The sequence below is a fragment of the Erpetoichthys calabaricus genome, chromosome 11 (assembly GCF_900747795.2).
Source record: "Erpetoichthys calabaricus chromosome 11, fErpCal1.3, whole genome shotgun sequence".
Taxonomy (NCBI): Eukaryota; Metazoa; Chordata; class Cladistia; order Polypteriformes; family Polypteridae; genus Erpetoichthys; species Erpetoichthys calabaricus.
Genome location: NC_041404.2, coordinates 70,281,094 through 70,299,038, shown reverse-complemented (window position 1 = coordinate 70,299,038; position 17,945 = coordinate 70,281,094). Strand labels below are relative to the sequence as shown.

Here is a 17,945-nt window from a genome sequence, read left to right as displayed (position 1 = left end):
AGAGAATATATCTGTGCATATGTATATGTCTCAGATAGATAGATAGATAGATAGATAGATAGATAGATAGATAGATAGATAGATAGATAGATAGATAGATAAAAAAATTCCAGAGGAACGGACATAAATACTACATATATATATACTGCATACATACATACATACATAGACACACCCACTCTTTGTCCCTCTTATACATTTATTTTATATATATATATATATATATATATATGCAGACACATATAGATAATATAGATGTATTGTATTATCTTTATAATATATATATATAATGTAGACATACATGTATATATACACGTGTATCTTTTTGCATATTGCATATATTGTATGCTGTTTCATTGTTTTCATGGTTACATTTCTTGTTTCCATTCCCGTATCTGAATTAAAATTGTAATGCTTACTGTAATACAACTTGTGATAATATTACTGGGAACCTAAATGGAAGCCCACGTAATAAGAATAAATTCAATATAATTTAACACCCCGAGCCCCCTTCTCCTAACCAGAATGTCTGTCTTCCAGTTGGCGAACTTGTGTGTCTGTTTAAAAGCAGTTATGAGTTCCATTTGAAGATCCCAAATGTAAAAGAGAAGCAGCACAAGCAGTTGTGTCCACACAGATGTCACAATTCCAGTGCATTCACACAGACAGACTCTATTCTGTGACAGTCACCTGCCATCTGTAGCTTCAATGCGTCCATCTTTATTTTATATAACAAAATGCATCATACTAATAAGGCTACAATAGGGTGTCACAACTCTTCAGAAGACAAACTGGAGACTTTTTAATGATGGGTGTAAAATACACAAAACATAATGAATGACAAAAGACGAGCATTTATTAATGTTGGTATTTATGCTCTAATTCCGAAATTGCTAGGATATTTTTAATCTCTTGATATTAATAAAAAGTGTGTGACTTTAATGGATTCCAGCAACTTTCCTTCAACTTGTTAACTAAACATCTGAGAGCCTTTTGACTAAAGCCTTAACGCAGGTGCATTTATTTAAAATAAAATCACCTCTGGCTAGTGAGGTGACGTCAATGTTGTCCCAAGACATTTTCTTAAGTGTTTTGTACATAAATAAAGTACCACTGTGACTAAGCTGACCCTTAGTCCCCTTCACTGACTGTGCACTAATAATTCACCTTTCACCACTTTAACAGACACCAATTTTTAAATACAAAAACTGAAGAAGTGCTGCCACAAACCAGCACTGCCTTTTATACAAATAATAAAAAAAGACAAAAAGTGAAGTTGAGTACATGCAGTGCAACTTTTTACAAAGAGAAAGACTTTGGCAAGCCAGTTAGAACGGATAGCATTTCTGCTTCTAATCCCGAGGGCGTCCCCATAATGACAGCACAATTCAAATTAAGATTCTGATTAAGTGAGTGGCTCACCTTCTCTCTCTCTGCCTGATGAGTCAGATTTGGACGTTTTCCTCTCCAAACAAATGACCTCCACAATGTAATTTCTGAACTCTCATATAATTTACTGAAGACAAATAGGAAGGCTGCAAGAGGCAGAGGTGGTGCAGAAGTGACGGCGCAGCCCTGGATTGCTGTCCTCGCCGGCAGCCCCTAAGGTTAAGTGGCAGGGTACAGTGGGAGGGCTGAGGGTCCAGTCTGCAGGGTTTCATTTGCTGCTCTGGACAGAAGCCCTCCCCCTTGAGCCTCTCATTAATTCATTTCTTCTTCCCTTTTTGTAAACTTTTACTTGCTCTGTGGAAGTTAAAGGAGGCAGAACTTATGAGGAGGACAAAAAAGGACTTGTTGCTGCTTTGTACACTGAAAGAGCCCTGTTGTCCACAGGCGTCTGCATTTTCTTGGTTTCTCGGAGCTCCATAGTGCCTTACCCAGGTTGTTGGGGTATAATGCACCTCATTTTATCTAGTGCACTTCACTGAAGACAACCTTAGTACATTTATGCTGATTTATAAATGTAATTTAGCAAGAGAAAAGCACATTTCTGTCCATTGGAACTTTGAGCAGGAATGTAGTTAAAATCTCATTAATGGAAGATCTGGCCAGTTGACAACAGAGCAGAGAAAAACAAAAACTCCAAGTAACACAACCTTCTGTCTGCCATTGCTGGTTTGTACCGTGAGTCCTGGGTTCAGATTTTACAATGTTGTTCAGCAGTAGGAGTTTACAAGAAACAACAAAAGAAGCCTGTACAGTGGAGATTGCCATAATCACAAAGCCCACTCTGATAGTGCTCACTGTGAAAGGAGCTATATTGAAACTAACTTCAATGAAAACGTTATTGAACTCAGCACTTGCACCCCAATTCATGTCTGTGCCTTTTATGGCACATGTGCAAGGCCTTCCTGTATCTATGTAGACTATGTAGACACCTCTGCTCTGTGATGGCCATTAGACTCATTGGGGTCTCTGAAGAACACTTTCTAGCAGTCAATGCCATTCAAAGCCTCTTTGGAGCTCTAGACGGGGTCATCCCTCATGGTCCATTGCAGGTGGTCGATATTATTAGACCTGTGTGTGTGTGTGTTGGGGGGGGGGTCCTCCTCAATGTCCACAGCACACACCCCTTTTTGTTTATACCTCGGGCGTTAAGGCACCCAGCAGTTAACAGTGCCCACTCAGTATCATCAGATTTAGGTAACCTGTGGGGGGGGGGGGGGTTACATAGGTCACATAAGGGACTGAGTGCCTTTGCTGTCACTGAACGTGGATGTGTGCTTTTAGACAGACAAAACTTCCTTCCATGAATACTTCCTGCTTTGCACCTGATGCTGCTGGGATAGGCTCCAGCTCCCTCTGCTTATGCCATTAATGTGCTATTGGATTAACTGGAGTCTCTAAATGGGCCTGCTGCCAATAAATGCTGATGTGTGCTGTAAGACAGTTTGGCATCCCTCCTAGGACTAAGTTCCTGCGTTGTGGTGGGACAAGCTCTAGTTCTCCATGTTGGTGCAGTTTTTGCAGATCTGACCTACTATTAGACTGATTAGAGCCTTGGCATAAGTTAGTGTGTGCACCCCATGATGGACTGGCATACCTTCAAGGGTGGGTTCCCACTTTGCATCTAATGCTGCTGAGGTTGGCTTCAGATCCTCATGTTTGTGTAAGGTTTACTGACACAGGCCAGTGATGTGCTAAATGGATAGCTGGAGTCTTCAGATTGGCCAACCATCAGACAGTTAGGACTTGGAAGACAGACTGTTTATTTAATGTGCCCCTACTATGTTTTCCTATGCTATGCTTTGATCATGGACAAAGATGACTACATTACTTGAACGTCATCTATGGTTAGATGTTCCGTCTGATATGCTGAACCGTCAGCCCAAGGAGGCCAGTCAGAAACCATGCATCACACATACAGGAACACACAGCTTTAACTGAATTACCACTAAAGAAAGAAGACAGACTAGTGTTGGAAAATGAGACGGCACATCTCCAGTGCCTCACACTACCATCCTGCAGTACGCCAACCTGCTGACCAGATCAAAATGAGACACAGAACTCAGAAACGGACACCTCGGCAGAAAGTTAAAGCTGTCCACCTACTGTGTCACCCAGTCTATCAGTTCAAAATGGTGCCAGCCCACCATAAGCCTGGGTGATTTAGATAGATAGATAGATAGATAGACGGTACACACCATGGTAGGGAAAAGGAGACAAATGCAGCATTATTAGGCCTGCTGATAAAAAAGATTAAAAGGAATGGGCTGTATTTACATGTTGTCCTCCCATCAACTGAACACCCCATAAAGATAGATATCACAGCATCAAATTTTCATTATTAAAAATACGAAGAGAGAAGTTTAAATGTACACAGAACTCCTTGGTGACTTACCACATGCTGCCTCAAATTGTCAAAAGAGATCACAAGGGAAGAATCATAGGAAGAGCACATAATAAACTCTATCTATCTAAACCTACTGTCTTTCTTTCTTTCTTTCTTTCTTTCTTTCTTTCTTTCTTTCTTTCTTTCTTTCTTTCTTTCTTTCTTTCTTTCTTTCTTTCATTGCAGTTTTAGTCCTCTTTTCCTGCCAAACACATCTCCTGCCAAGCTCCACCTCAGAATCATTTTTAGGGTCCCTGTTTGAATGAGTGCGCTGTGACAGACTGGCATCTCTTCTATGGGAATGCCCATTTCCTAAATATCCTGGAGTCGTTTGTGGTCAGAGCTGTCTTTTCATCCTACAGAGCCATCAAATTAGAGTTCCCTCTGTTTCCAAAAGGTTTTTTGGCTTCCTGTTATCTGTTTAAGGCAGTGCTGCCACCTGCTGAGGAAGTGTGATGGCAGCCTCCCAGTTGTCTACATCCCCTTGGCATTTGATCAGTTGCTTGACCTTCAACACATCAGTGAGGTCATATGTGCTTATTGCTGCCATGTAGAAGGTATGAATGATTTCCCCTGGTTTCTTGGCAGTCCTCACCATGAACTCCATATCACAATACATTGGAAAACCATTCCTGGTGCCCATTTGCTGAACTCATTGCTATTCAGCAATACTTTGCTTCTGCCAGAGAAGATGGCTTCTGGATCTCCATGTGTAGGATTAGCGTCTACTGGTCAATGGTGTCCTTTTCTTGAAAAGTCAGATACTCATTTGATAGGCTCAAGACAGGTATTAAGTTCCTATGTGACCTTGTCTGTCAAGTAGATGGAATAGAAGAGTTCTCATGGTCTAATGGCAGTCCTCACCCATGACGCGTCATCACAATGCCATCCTCTGGCAGTCATTGTCTGAACACGTTGTACTCCCTATTGCTAGTGTGGATTTCACTCTCTTTCTTGGTCACCAAGCTCTTTTTGCCAATTGGATTGTCATCCTATTTTTTCTTAGGCCGTTCTGTAAAAGGGAAGGCTTTGACTTGAACCCTTTTTGATCAGTGGAATCATCTTCATGAAACGTCGATTTGTAAATAACACTGAGATTTTTGGGGCTCGTCAGAACCTGGTTAATGGAAGTTTTATTTGTCGTAAGCTTATTTTTTGATTTCTAGTCTGTGGTACCCCATGCACAAATGCTTGCATGGCCGTGCTCTGGCAGAACGCCACGACTTGTATCATAGAAAACTGATATCCTAGACTGGAGGCAAAGCTACCCCAAGGTGGATTCAAATTTGGTTGCCACTGTAGTCCTACACCCACCAGAGCAAAGGCACCAGACATGTCATCAAACGTAGTGAGAAGAAGCTAGCAGCTTACGAACGAAAGGAGGAAAAGGCAACATGGAAAGCGGGGAGTCAGGGATTCACAAAATGCAAGTAAAATCCCTTAAAAGGAAGAGGAAATAGGGCATTGAATATATGAAAAATATGGCTGACTCACCTAAGCGTATGGTGGTCTTCCCATTTCATAGGCATGCACTTGAATAAACCAAGCGAACAAAAGTCTGTTTAGCAAGAAAGCTGTTTTATATAATGCTCTTGTATATGAATTTGGACCCCAAATGCAGAGTTATAATTAGCTCCATGTGAATACTTTTTAAATGTGAAAGTAGGTGCCAGTGAGGGAATTTGTTGAGTGAACCCACTGTAACATTGCACAATGGATAGCACAGCGGAGCAGCAGGAAACACTGAGGCCTCACACCCACTGGCCGCCATCTTGTTTAGATGATCTTTCCAATATTTGCGTTGTTTTGCTGCCACCTCCCAAAGACTCTGCCTGTATGATCTGCCATTCTTAGTTGGCCCAGTAAATGTAGATGTGATGGTGTCATGTGATGGTCAGATGTCCCGTCCTGCTGCAGTCCTATGGCTGTCGTGACAGACTTCATCTTCTTATGAAAATATATGGATGTATAGAATGGATGTTAGTTAAAATCCAAAGCTGGACCAGAAGGTAGGCTGATTGTGTTGCTCCCCTCCAGTCCCAGCTCTCAAGCTACACTCCTACTTCCCTTTATTAACAACATCTGTCCCAACATTTGTGTCTGTGTCCTTTAAACTGATATTTATTCTGTTGGCCTGAGATGGGATATTTCTAGTAGTATGTGAATGTTTAAAGCCATCATGCAGGCCACACACTCAATAAATCCCAATGCAATGTGATGAACATTCTAAGAATATATGTTTAAAATGTAATCATTTTTCACATCGTACTAACCAATTTTTCATCTTACATGGTCCTCTGTGAATTCAACCAGAAGGAGATTATTCAGAATACCACTGTAGTGGACAATATTGGCTTGCAAGGATTTTTAAAGTCTTTCTTCTGAGGCGCCTCCTTCACCAAAGCTCACATAAAGCAGTAAGCCTTCCATTCTTTGATTCTTCTGGATCATCTCGTATAAAGCAAGAACCAGCCTTGTCAAGGACACCGATTCCATTGCAGGATAGTCGTAACACCACATTCATTACATTTTGGGTTTTTGACAGGAAGGTAGAAATCAAAGAATCAGGAGGAAAAATTCCCATGAGCACAAGGAGAACAGCAAGTGGCAGGTCTGAGAACCAGTGTTCAATTCCTGACCATGTGTGGGAGGAACACTAACTACTGTGCCATCCATTTCCATGAGATCAATGTACATACCATACGACTTGACTTGTCAAAATGTCCAATCCCTTTGGCCTTGCTAGTAAACCTTTACACTGAAGCACATATTCAACAGGTAGCGATTTTCATATTTCAAACTCATCTGAGGTTCTCCTGCTCTACAAGTGACTCTTCTTGTTTCTTCTTGTCCTGTTCAGCTCATTTCTTGCCTTATCATTTAATCAGCCACTTATTATACCCCTAATTCAGTTCATGGTTGCAGGAGGACACAATTTATCCCAACAGCACTTGGCACAACAAATGATGGTGTGCCAGTCCACCACGAGGCACGGGGCCAGCTTAAGTCTGTCATTGGATCTATCTTGTATGTCTATAGGATTTGGAAGAATACCAAAGAAAGTAATATTAATATTAAAATTAATTAATAAAGTATCTATCTATCTATCTATCTATCTATCTATCTATCTATCTATCTATCTATCTATCTATCTATCTATCTATCTATCTATCTATCTAACCACTGAGCCACCATACCACCGTATCAATTCAAAAATAAAAGAGAAAAGCCATGCAAAGCTGACACATGCTGTGAAGAGAGTCTGCAATGGCCTGTCAATGAAAAAAGGGTACTAGTGACCACTGAAATGCTCTAATCATGTGACTGATGTCGGGTAGCCAAGTGGGCACTCTAAGTCCTCTAAGAACTGCCACACCGTGAAAGAGCAGGTGTCTTTCTCACTTATTTGATCTCTGCAGTGATCAGCACACCACCAGACGTGAGCAGTGCAAGCCAAACAAGGAAAGTTCCACGCTGTAATCATTGCGGTGAGATAGCAGTTCCCAGAATATAAATGCAAATTGGCTCTCCTATCAATTAACAGAAATCGCAGCAGTGAGCCTTTAGAGTGAGACACTGCAGGATTGTTTAATGGCAAGTGCCTTATTTGTTAAGCAAAACGTGCAATTGCATTCTTCTTCTTCCTCCTCCTCCTCCTTAATTCACATGTAATTGCCTCGGTCAAAGTCCTCTGCTTCCCTCATTCCAATATCAGCCTCATAGATCATCAAAGAGAATGGTGGGAGAGAGCAGACTATGGCGCGCCCCCCCAATCCTTTCACCACTGCAGTTCGCCTCACACTGAAGGCTCAGGACTCTCATGTGTTTTGAATTCCTTAGGATAGTAAATCCTGGGCCTAATGGTTTGTCAGTCTGTGGAAGGCCCTTCACCATTTTGTTCATTTGTAGCAAGCTACATTAGGATGCCAGGTCCACAGACATGGGCTTTTTCATTGTACCCCTTTCCATTAACCCCTTTTCTTCTTGTGGCATGTGTCCAGGGTAAACACAATGTGGTCAATGTTTAAAAATGACAATTTTTTGCATGTTTTGATCTGATGTGTGCCATCACTGCAATATCTTATCCAGCTTTCCAAGATGTAAGAATTTTCCCTGTCCTGTCCCTTAACAGACTTTTCATTCTTTGATGTCTTTGGGACATCTGGTGTAAGACCTGGTGAGGATGGCACATCCACTGCAGGACAGTCACAACCTTATACTCTGTATGGAAGGTGGAAGTCAAAGAACCAGGAGAAGAACTTTCATGTGCAAAATTGAGAAGAGCCGGTGGCAGGTCCGGGGATCACACTTCAATCCCTGGCAGTCTGTGTGTCCCCCAATTTCTTCAGCCCTGTAGTCAGCCTCTCACTAAAGGGTCCAAACTCTTCAGCACAATCACTTACAAAAGGAAAAGTCATTTCTGCTGTGAATACTACTGGTCAATTGCCTTAAAGAGAGAAGAAACATGAAAAGACTAACCACCTAGAAAGAAGAGGGCACATCTTGTGGGACATGCATGTTTGCTTAACTGGTGGTGCCATACTGGCCCTGTGTGGGTGTGTAGTAGACTGGCACCTTGGACTGGCTGTTTAAGGACTTGTGCCCAATGCTGCCTGGATTCTGAACTAGATATGAGGGTTTGAAAATAATATAATATAATATAATATAATATAATATAATATAATATAATATAATATAATATAATATAATATATAAACGTCTGCGCATGGAAGTGTGTCTGTCTGTCTGGCCTGGAAGTGAGAGGTGGAGTCGGGGTAAGCACTTCACCTCCAAGGAAACAGAAAACTCACTTAGCTACTAATACACAAGCGGGGCCAACATGTCAGCAAAACAAAATCTTCGAAGAAAAAGACCCTCGTTTAGCCGCCAATAACACAATCGGGGCTGGCATGTCAGCAAAACAAAACCTCTGAAGAAAGACAAAGTCGCTTACCCACTAACATCGGCAAAATGGTATCTCTTTTACTTTTCCTCCTACCGCTAATGCACAAGCGATGCAAGCGGAGAGAGATGCCCAGAGTAGTTCCTTTCAATTACTTGACATCTACACATTTCATTTTTTTTCTGACGATTTCAATAGATTCTAGGAACCTGGGCTTTTTACAGCACGGGCTTACACAGCTAGTATAATATAATATAATATAATATAATATAATATAATATAATATAATATAATATAATATAATATAATATAATATCCATCCATCCATTTTCCAACCCGCTGAATCCGAACACAGGGTCACGGGGGTCTGCTGGAGCCAATCCCAGCCAACACAGGGCACAAGGCAGGAACCAATCCCGGGCAGGGTGCCAACCCACCGCAGGACACACACAAACACACCCACACACCAAGCACACACTAGGGCCAATTTAGAATCGCCAATCCACCTAACCAGCATGTCTTTGGACTGTGGGAGGAAACCGGAGCGCCCGGAGGAAACCCACGCAGACACGGGGAGAACATGCAAACTCCACGCAGGGAGGACCCGGGAAGCGAACCCGGGCCTCCAGGTCACCCAACTGCGAGGCAGCAGCACTACCCACTGCGCCACCGTGCCGCCCTATAATATAATATAATATAATATAATATAATATAATATAATATAATATAATATAATATAATATATAAGCTGGTTAATCTTAATCGGGAGAACTGGAGCATTGTACGGTCCATTACAGGGCCCACTCACACTCAAATGGGACCAATTTACAGTTGCCAGTCAACTTAACCTGCATATCTGAGAGATGTGGCAGGAGAGCCCTGAGAAAAACCCTGTCAGCAGGGGGAGGACATGTAAACTCTACACAGAAACTGACTGATGACAACAATCAAGTCCAGGACCCTGGATCTGGGAGACACCAGAAGCAGCCCCTGCTGCACTGTGCCAAACATAATATCATATACTGCCCTGCAGCCCTGCCCTGGAGAAGTGGGTTAAGAAGATGGATGAATAGATAATATAATATAATATAATATAACATACCCTGTGATGGATTAGCACCTTGTTCAGTGTTTGTTCCTACCTTGCAGACTGTGCCAGCTGGCATAAGCTCCAGTACCCCCCCATGCCCCTGGTTTGACTAAGAGGTTTAGCAAATGACATAATGTAATAAAGGGCCACTTGGGGACCCCACATTTACAGAAGACCATCCCCACACTCTCAGGTTGCCAATCTCAGGTCGGCTATCAGCGGGACATATCTAATAGTAATCCTTGGATAATACTAAGTGAGGGGCAGTACAGGTTCAAGCCACACACCCTGTTGTTGTTTAGGTGGATTTTGTCATGTTCTCTATATGTGTACGTTAGTTTATTTTGGGGTACTTTGTTTCCTGCCTCATCTGGAAGACGTGCATGTTAAGTTTTAACAGGAGATTCTAAGTGAAAATGTGCCCCCCACTGGACTGTCACCACATCCAGGGTAAGTGCCTGCCTAATAGGCTACAGACTGCCACATCCCTGAAATTGATGATGCAGGTTTTAAAATGTGTATGTTATGCTACTTTATGTAGTTTGTTCAAACAATGAAGACAAAAAAATGCTTGTTGTACAATTGAGCTTCATGGAGGCTCTTGACTGCTCTCATCAAGAATACAAATAGAAGATAAGAGAAATGGAGGAGGTGTTACGAGTGTTTGTCACACCACAGTCCTCCACACAGGTGCCACTTAGGCAAAGTGTCATATACAAGGGGCATTGCAAACCAATTCAGACAATCCCAGACGTGAGTGAGTGGAACAGCACAGACCCTCAGTCTCAGTACGCTCTTTAACTGCGTTCACACTCCTGTTTGAGGTGAAGTGCCCTCCTCGTAACAACAGACAGTTTGAATGTGTAGGGTAGCTTAAACAAGCTGCCACCACTGAGAACTTTGTTTTATGAAATAAGACGTTTTTTCAACAAAGAAAAAAAGTTAAAAAAAAACACCCTTGCTGGCCTGTTACATTTCTTTCTGGCTGAGAAAGTTGTTCTGGGATGTGGCTGGTGGCTTGCTCTCTGATGACTGCACTCGCTTGATAAGAGGTTATCAGATGAAACGATTCAGCCGCTGGGTGCGCAAGATGTCACAGCTCATGCGATTGAACCCAAATGAGCAGGGAGGAGGAGAAGGCAGCAGTCTGAGGGGGAGAGGGGGACAGCAAAACAATACAGCAACCACAAATTTGTCATCACCGGGCCAGCAACAACAATCAGAATAGCACAATTAATGAAGCCGGCTACTCTTGAGCTATAAAGTGTGAAACCTTAACAAAGCACAACACCACCCCCTCCTAACGCTGGCCCCAAACTTCCACCACACTGCGTGCTCGGTGAGTGCGGGCAAGACAAGGCTGCTCTTCTTCAACATTGCAACAGAGGCTGTGGTCCCGATTGCTCTCTCACCCCTATTACTGCACTCTCTGGATGTCACCTTTGTTTCCAACTGTCACTCACCTTGAATACTTCATGAAAATTGAGCAGGAATCCCCGACACTTGAAAGGGGTTATCATTCGGGCCTGCCTTTTGGATGAAACCTCCATTAGTAGATGATATACAGAGCAGAGTGATGTCTGAAAGCCCTGTAGAGAACCCTGCTGTCATCTTCAAGGAACCTTCCTGATCTTCCTGTTTTTGCCTCCCAAGGCAGCGATGAAGAGGAAGGATTGGCATTATTATGTCATTTTATTTTACATTATTTACATCCATCCATCTTTGAACCTGAATAATCTAAGTCGAGGTCACGGGCTTGAAGACAGCAGTAAACAACATTTGACAGAGTGCCAGCCGTTCTTGGGCCAATTTAAATAAAATGACGTCATTTATTTTGATACTTTCTTGGTTATCATGGTGCTGGAGTGTGGCAACACATTGTTGGTAAGACATGCAACTTACAATGTCACCGTAGTCTGTAAGCATGACAACACCAAGACTAGAGTCGTCAATAAACGTTATACCATTTTCTAACCCGCATAGTCCTGAACAGGGATGCAGGGTTCTGCTGGAGCCAATTCCAGCTGGCATAGGGCACAAGGCAGGAATAAACCCTGGACATGGCACCAGTCCATCCCAAACACACACACCCGTAGGCCAATTTAGTGTTGCCAGTCCACCTAACCTGCATTATCTTTGGACTGAAGGAGGAAACCCATGCAGACACAGTGAGAACAAACAGACTCCACACAGGGAGGACCCTGGACACGAACCCAGGTCTCCTTACAGCAGCGCTACCACTGTGCCGCCCGCCAATAAATGAAATAAATACATGAAAATGTGGCGGAAATTTAGAAAGCAATTTCTTTATTAATCTGAGGACAGCACAGTTTAGTGAACACTTTTGAGTGTCAGAGCGGTTCACGTTCTTGAAGGTCTATCTGTCAGTACATCCATTCATCTCCAGCCAAAGTTGACCTGGCATCAGTAACTGGCATGAACACCAGACTAAATGTAGGATATATTAAAAAAAGAGAAAAGTAAAGTCCAATTTAATATTAATATTTCAACAGACTGTACAGTTCCATTAGAGTCTAAACCTGCAACATATCACCACTGCCCAGTGCCAAGACAAGCAAGAAGGTAGTCAAATACAGAAGTCTACTTTTTTGAACGCATCCAAATTAATTGAGTAATTGAGGGTCCGTCCTGTCAGCATAGAGAACTAAACCCAAATTGGGACAGGAAACTGCCTGAAAATCACTAGTGTTCAGCATCATGGTGGTCTTTTAGTCTTGTCGGTTTGGATGCAGGTATGCTAAGCTTAAAGACAGATATAATTACATTTTGACAATTCAACCTTACATATCAATTTAAGATATTCATAGCAGAAGCAAAAGGATGTTTTAGACAGAAGGTAAAAACTTAAGCATTCATTCAGTAAAATGGAGGAGCTTCAAGTTCACAGATGTATAAGGCTAATGAAGAAGCATAAGGTGGGAAGTGAACTTAATGTGCTACGTGCACTGCTGCTCAGCAGAAGATGTGCTCATAAAGTTAGTGGAGGTTATGCTGTACTTGATGCTACTACTGCTGGTACTTCTAGTAAAAATCCTTTACAAAGGAGGTGAGGCTCTTCAGTTTACCTAACTTGCTAGGCCCGCTTATCACTTTCTTATCCTAATATCTCACATGGAGATTTTTAAAAGTCATCAGAGTATCTGCATCAACTACATGACTCATTATATCCAGATGACGATTACATTTCTGTGAAGAGGCATTTCCTGGCTTCCGGCTTGCGTATTTTTGAATACGGGAGACCCAATGCTATGTGAGGAATTCACCGTGATAACTGTAACAAATGCATCTAGGAATTCTAAAGATGCAGATCTTGTAGTTCCTATTTTGCAGCTTCTCTCTGGATGTTATGCTGGCGTTGTTATGTCCTTAGTGAGGACAGTCCCCCAGCTGGGAAGGCATTGCCCAATACAAGGGCACCTCAGGATGACAATGAGCGAGACACACACTGGAAGGGGAATGACAGGGACCACTTGGGTACAAAAGACTCTAATGGGTATCCGAAGTGAAAAGCTACAAAGAAAGAAGCTCGCAAGGCAAACATCGATTATATCTCCCTAGGACAGCCATTCCAGTTTTCAATTGCATTTTGTTTTTTGGACCATTGCCTTGCTGCACAACATACTGTAGCTATACTTTAACTGCTTGGTTGGGAATGGATGATGGGAAAGTTTCCTTAAGAATGATTCTTTCAATTACTGCAAATCATCCAGGTCCTGAGTCAGCCAAGCATCCCTCTTCAATCAGACAATAACTGCCATGTTTGTTCGTATTGTGTCATCTGTATGCTGGACATAATGGGACACACTTTTCTCTCATTTGTCTACTGTGTACTTCCCCAAAAGAGTTGGGGGATCATCCAGGTTGCTTCATGGTGAATGAGAGATGAACTTTCATATTCTTCTTGGATAGCCGTGGCTTCTGCCTTGTTTCTCTCTGATGAAGTTTATTTTTCCCATTGTTTTTATGATTGTGGAGTCATTACAACAGTAAAACATTCTAGATGAGAACAAGGCATTCAGCCCAACAATGCTCAAATCTAGTCTTAACTGTCAACCACACTACTTGATAGCTTATTCCAGGTGTCTAGTGGTTCTCTGTGTGAAGAAAAACTTCTTAATGTTTGAGGGAAATTTACCTTTAGCAAATTTCCAACTGTGTCCCTGTGTTCTTGATGAACTCATTTTAAAATAACAGTCTTGATCCACTGTACTAATTCCCTTCATAATTTTAAACACTTCAATCATGTCACCTGTTAATCTTCTATTGCTTAAACAGAAGAGACTCCGCTCTTTTAATCTTTCCTCATAATTCATCCCCTGTAGCCCTGGACTACAGTAAGCCTAGTCGCTCTTCTCTGGACATTTTCTGGAGCTGCTATATCCTTTATGTAGCCTGGAGACCAAAACTGCACACAGTACTCCAGAGGAGGCCTCATTAGTGTGTTATAAATGTTGAGCAGAACCTCCTTGTACTTGTACTCTACACACCGTGCTACATAACCTAACATTCTGTTAGCCTTCTTAATAGCTTCTGAACACTGTCTGGATGTTGATAGTGTAAAGTAAACTTGACTCCTAAATCCTCCTCATAAGGTGTACTCTTGATTTCCAGACCTCCCATTGTGTATTCAAACCTAACATTTTTATTTCCTAGGTGTAATACTTTACATTTACTGACATTAACCTTCATCTGCCACAAATCTGCCAAAGCTTGTATGCTGTTCAAGTCCCTCTGTAATGATTTAATGGATTCCAGATTATCTGCTAATCCACCTATCTTGTTATCATCTGCAAACCTAACCAGCTTGTTACTTATATTCCTATCCAAATCATTTATATATATATATATATTAAAAACAGCAGCAGCCCTAGCACTGACCCCTGTGGAACACCACTCTTAACATCAGCCAGTTCTGATAAGGTTCCTCGCACCATTAACCTCTGCTTCCTGTGTCTGAGCCAATTCTGCACCCACCTAAAAAAAAATCACCCTGAATTCCCACTTCTTTTAGTTGGATGCCCAACCTCTCATGTCACACCTTATCAAGTGCTTTCTGAAAGTCCAAATAAATATCATATGCTCCACTTTGATGATATGTTTTTGTTGCTTCTTCATAGAATTCCAGCATGTTAGTAAAATACGACCTCCCTCTTCTAAACCCTTGCTGACTCATCAGTAAAACTCCTGTTCTTGCCATGTATCACTAAATCTTATTCTTAATAATTCCTTCCATTAATTTTCCCGTGATGCATGTTCAGATTACTGACTAATAGTTGCTTTGGTTCTGCATGGTCACCCATTTTATATAACGGGATAATATTTGCCATTTTCCAGTCCTTTGGAATTTCCCCAGCATGCAGTGACTTCCTAAAAATATGTGCCAACAGTTTATATATGTAATCGCTAACCTCCTTAAGCACTTGAGGGTAAATATTATCTGGTCCTGGAGATTTATTTGGTTTTAGCCTATTTAGTCTGAGCAATACTTCTCCCTCTGCAAGTTCCAAATTCCTCAATACCTCCTTAGTAGTCCTTTTTACCGCTGGGAGGTTATCCACTTCTTCCTCACTTGCGAAGACCTCAGAAAAATGCTAATTTAGAGCACTGTCTGTATTTTTTAATTCCCCTTTACTATTCCTGATGCACTGCATGTCCTTCTTGACTATTCTTTTACTACTAAAATGCTGAAAGAATCTCTTTGGGTTGTCTTTTGCCTTAACTGCTATTTTCCTCTCTAATTGCCTTTTAGCTTCCCTAGTATCCTTCTTAATGGCTGTCCTCGTGTTCTCACACGCCCTACAATTCACTTTGGAGTTAATAGTCTTATATGCCTTACACAGCTGTTTTTCCTTTTGTAGCTTCTTTTTTAACCCTCTGCTCTTTTTTAACCCTCTTTTAATTCCAAATTTAAGTGTGTAATTATCCTGCTTTATCCTGCTTTATCCTGCTTTATATGCAACATGTTTTAAATCTGTTGCACTGCTCCTCGACTGTCTCCGCACTTAAAGATTTATCCCAGTCTATCCTCCTCAGACTCACATTTGCTAAAAATTTGCTCTATCAAAGTTGAACTTATCGGTTAATAGACATTACTGTTCATCTTTGCTGAAGATGCCTATAGTTGTTTGGATGTCGTTTGGGATCCTTTGTTATTTCCTGGATGATTTTGGAAGGCTTACAATTAAGGGGGGTTCACTGTTGTTCCAAGTGTTTTCAGTTTGGAGATTATTCCTCTCCCAGAACCTCAAAAATAACATTTTTGTCTTTTCCAGACTGTTAGATATCAAGAACGGTATTCTGATCTTTCAGAAATTATCTGCTATCATGATATTATCCATCCATCCATCCATTTTCCAACCCGCTGAATCCGAACACAGGGTCACGGGGGTCTGCTGGAGCCAATCCCAGCCAACACAGGGCACAAGGCAGGGAACCAATCCCAGGCAGGGTGCCACCCACCGCAGGACACACACAAACACACCCACACACCAAGCACACACTAGGGCCAATTTAGAATCACCAATCCACCTAACCTGCATGTCTTTGGACTGTGGGAGGAAACCAGAGCGCCCGGAGGAAACCCACGCAGACACGGGGAGAACATGCAAACTCCACGCAGGGAGGACCCGGGAAGTGAACCCGGGTCCCCAGATCTCCCAACTGCGAGGCAGCAGCGCTACCCACTGCACCACCGTGCCGCCCATCATGATATTATATGCTTGTTAAATCTTCATGTCGGCAATTTGAAGCTAAAGGTCAAAATGAATGAGTTGTGCACTGAGCAGGCCTTTTCTGTTGGTAATCTTGGTCGTGTTTAACCTACTGACTCTAATTATCTCTGAACTGAATGAAAATAACTGGGGGCAATTTCTTTTTCATACAATGCCAGTTTGCATTGTATAACTTGTGTTCAGTAGATGGTAGTTTTAAAAAGTTTCTCCCATTCACTCAGGTGCTCTTTTTTGAATATTAAATTTTGTCTGAAGCCCTGACAACACAAGAGTTTTACAGATGAAGTCAGAAAAGGGGAAAACAGTTTTAAAGCACTCTAAAAATAATTACTAACACTCATCTATTGCTCCTTCTAGCCATTCCGGTAAGTCCGAGTCGTAGTGTTTCTTGTTCTTTGTTCTGATCATCTGAATCTGCTTGTGATCTTTCATGTTCCACCATCCGCTTGCGTCAGTCATGACTTTTCCTAGACTTCTCTGTTTGCTCTTTCCAGATGCATGCAGAGCCACGTGACATCAGCTTTGGTTGTTCATGCAAGCAGATAAGCCCTAGTACCTATACATTTACCTAATCTGTAACTGACAGTGCCTTATAAAAATTGGAGGTGAGGTTTATAGACAAAAGACCCCTGAAACTGTGACCATACTGGCATGGTCGGCTAAATTCATCTCACCATGCAAATTCATTCATTTATCTTATCTTGAGTCAAATATACAGTAGACAGCAGGTAACTTACAATTACTCTCAACTACGGGAAACTGCTCTTTCCATATGCAGCCGACAGTGACAGGGACTATAGATTGTGAATTCCAATTGACAACAAACAAAAGTTCATTGCAGAGAATCTGTGCACACCGACTGAAGTTCAAAAGAAGCAAATAGACCCATTTAGAGAACTGCTTCAGGTTCTAGTAAAGGACGAAGTGAGCCCCTGCTCATTCTTGTTAGGCTTTGAGTGACACGCAAGGTCTTATCTACTGAAAAAACAGACTTGGGAGGGACCCAGAAAGCCAGCTGCCCCTTCTCAAGATGAATTCCAGATGGACAGAAAATGACATGCATGGAGCAGTTCTGCATCTGCACGAGATTTGATCAGCCAAATTTTCTGATTATCACAGTTGTTGATCCAAGATAAGCTGATGCCTCTAAAAACTTTGCTAGTCCAAGAAGAGCCTGAAAGGAACTCCGGGCAGACATCTTGCTACCTCTAGTGGAAATATTCTTACATCTATGAGCAGCCAGTGACCTGCACCCAGTCGTGCAGACTCCCATAAAAACAAGATGTGTGCATCTCCTCAGTATCCCAGGGGAAAAAAGCACCTGTCTTCATGCATCCTGGATGATCTCCTTAGAGTTCCTGGAGCTCA

The 17,945-nt window shown here is 42.0% G+C and overlaps 1 protein-coding gene across 2 annotated transcripts in view; it reads right to left on the bottom strand.

The window, feature by feature from the left end:
- gata1b (GATA binding protein 1b) overlaps positions 1–1,605 on the bottom strand; it is a 43,323-nt gene extending 41,718 nt beyond the window's left edge. Inside the window, exon 1 of one of the 2 annotated variants that reach the window (XM_051933507.1) lies at positions 1,423–1,605. The gene's annotated coding sequence lies outside the window, so the exon portion shown is untranslated. The remainder of the gene's footprint in view (positions 1–1,422) is intronic. The other variant, XM_051933508.1, reaches the window with a different exon arrangement.
- Between the last annotated feature and the right edge of the window lie 16,340 nt (positions 1,606–17,945).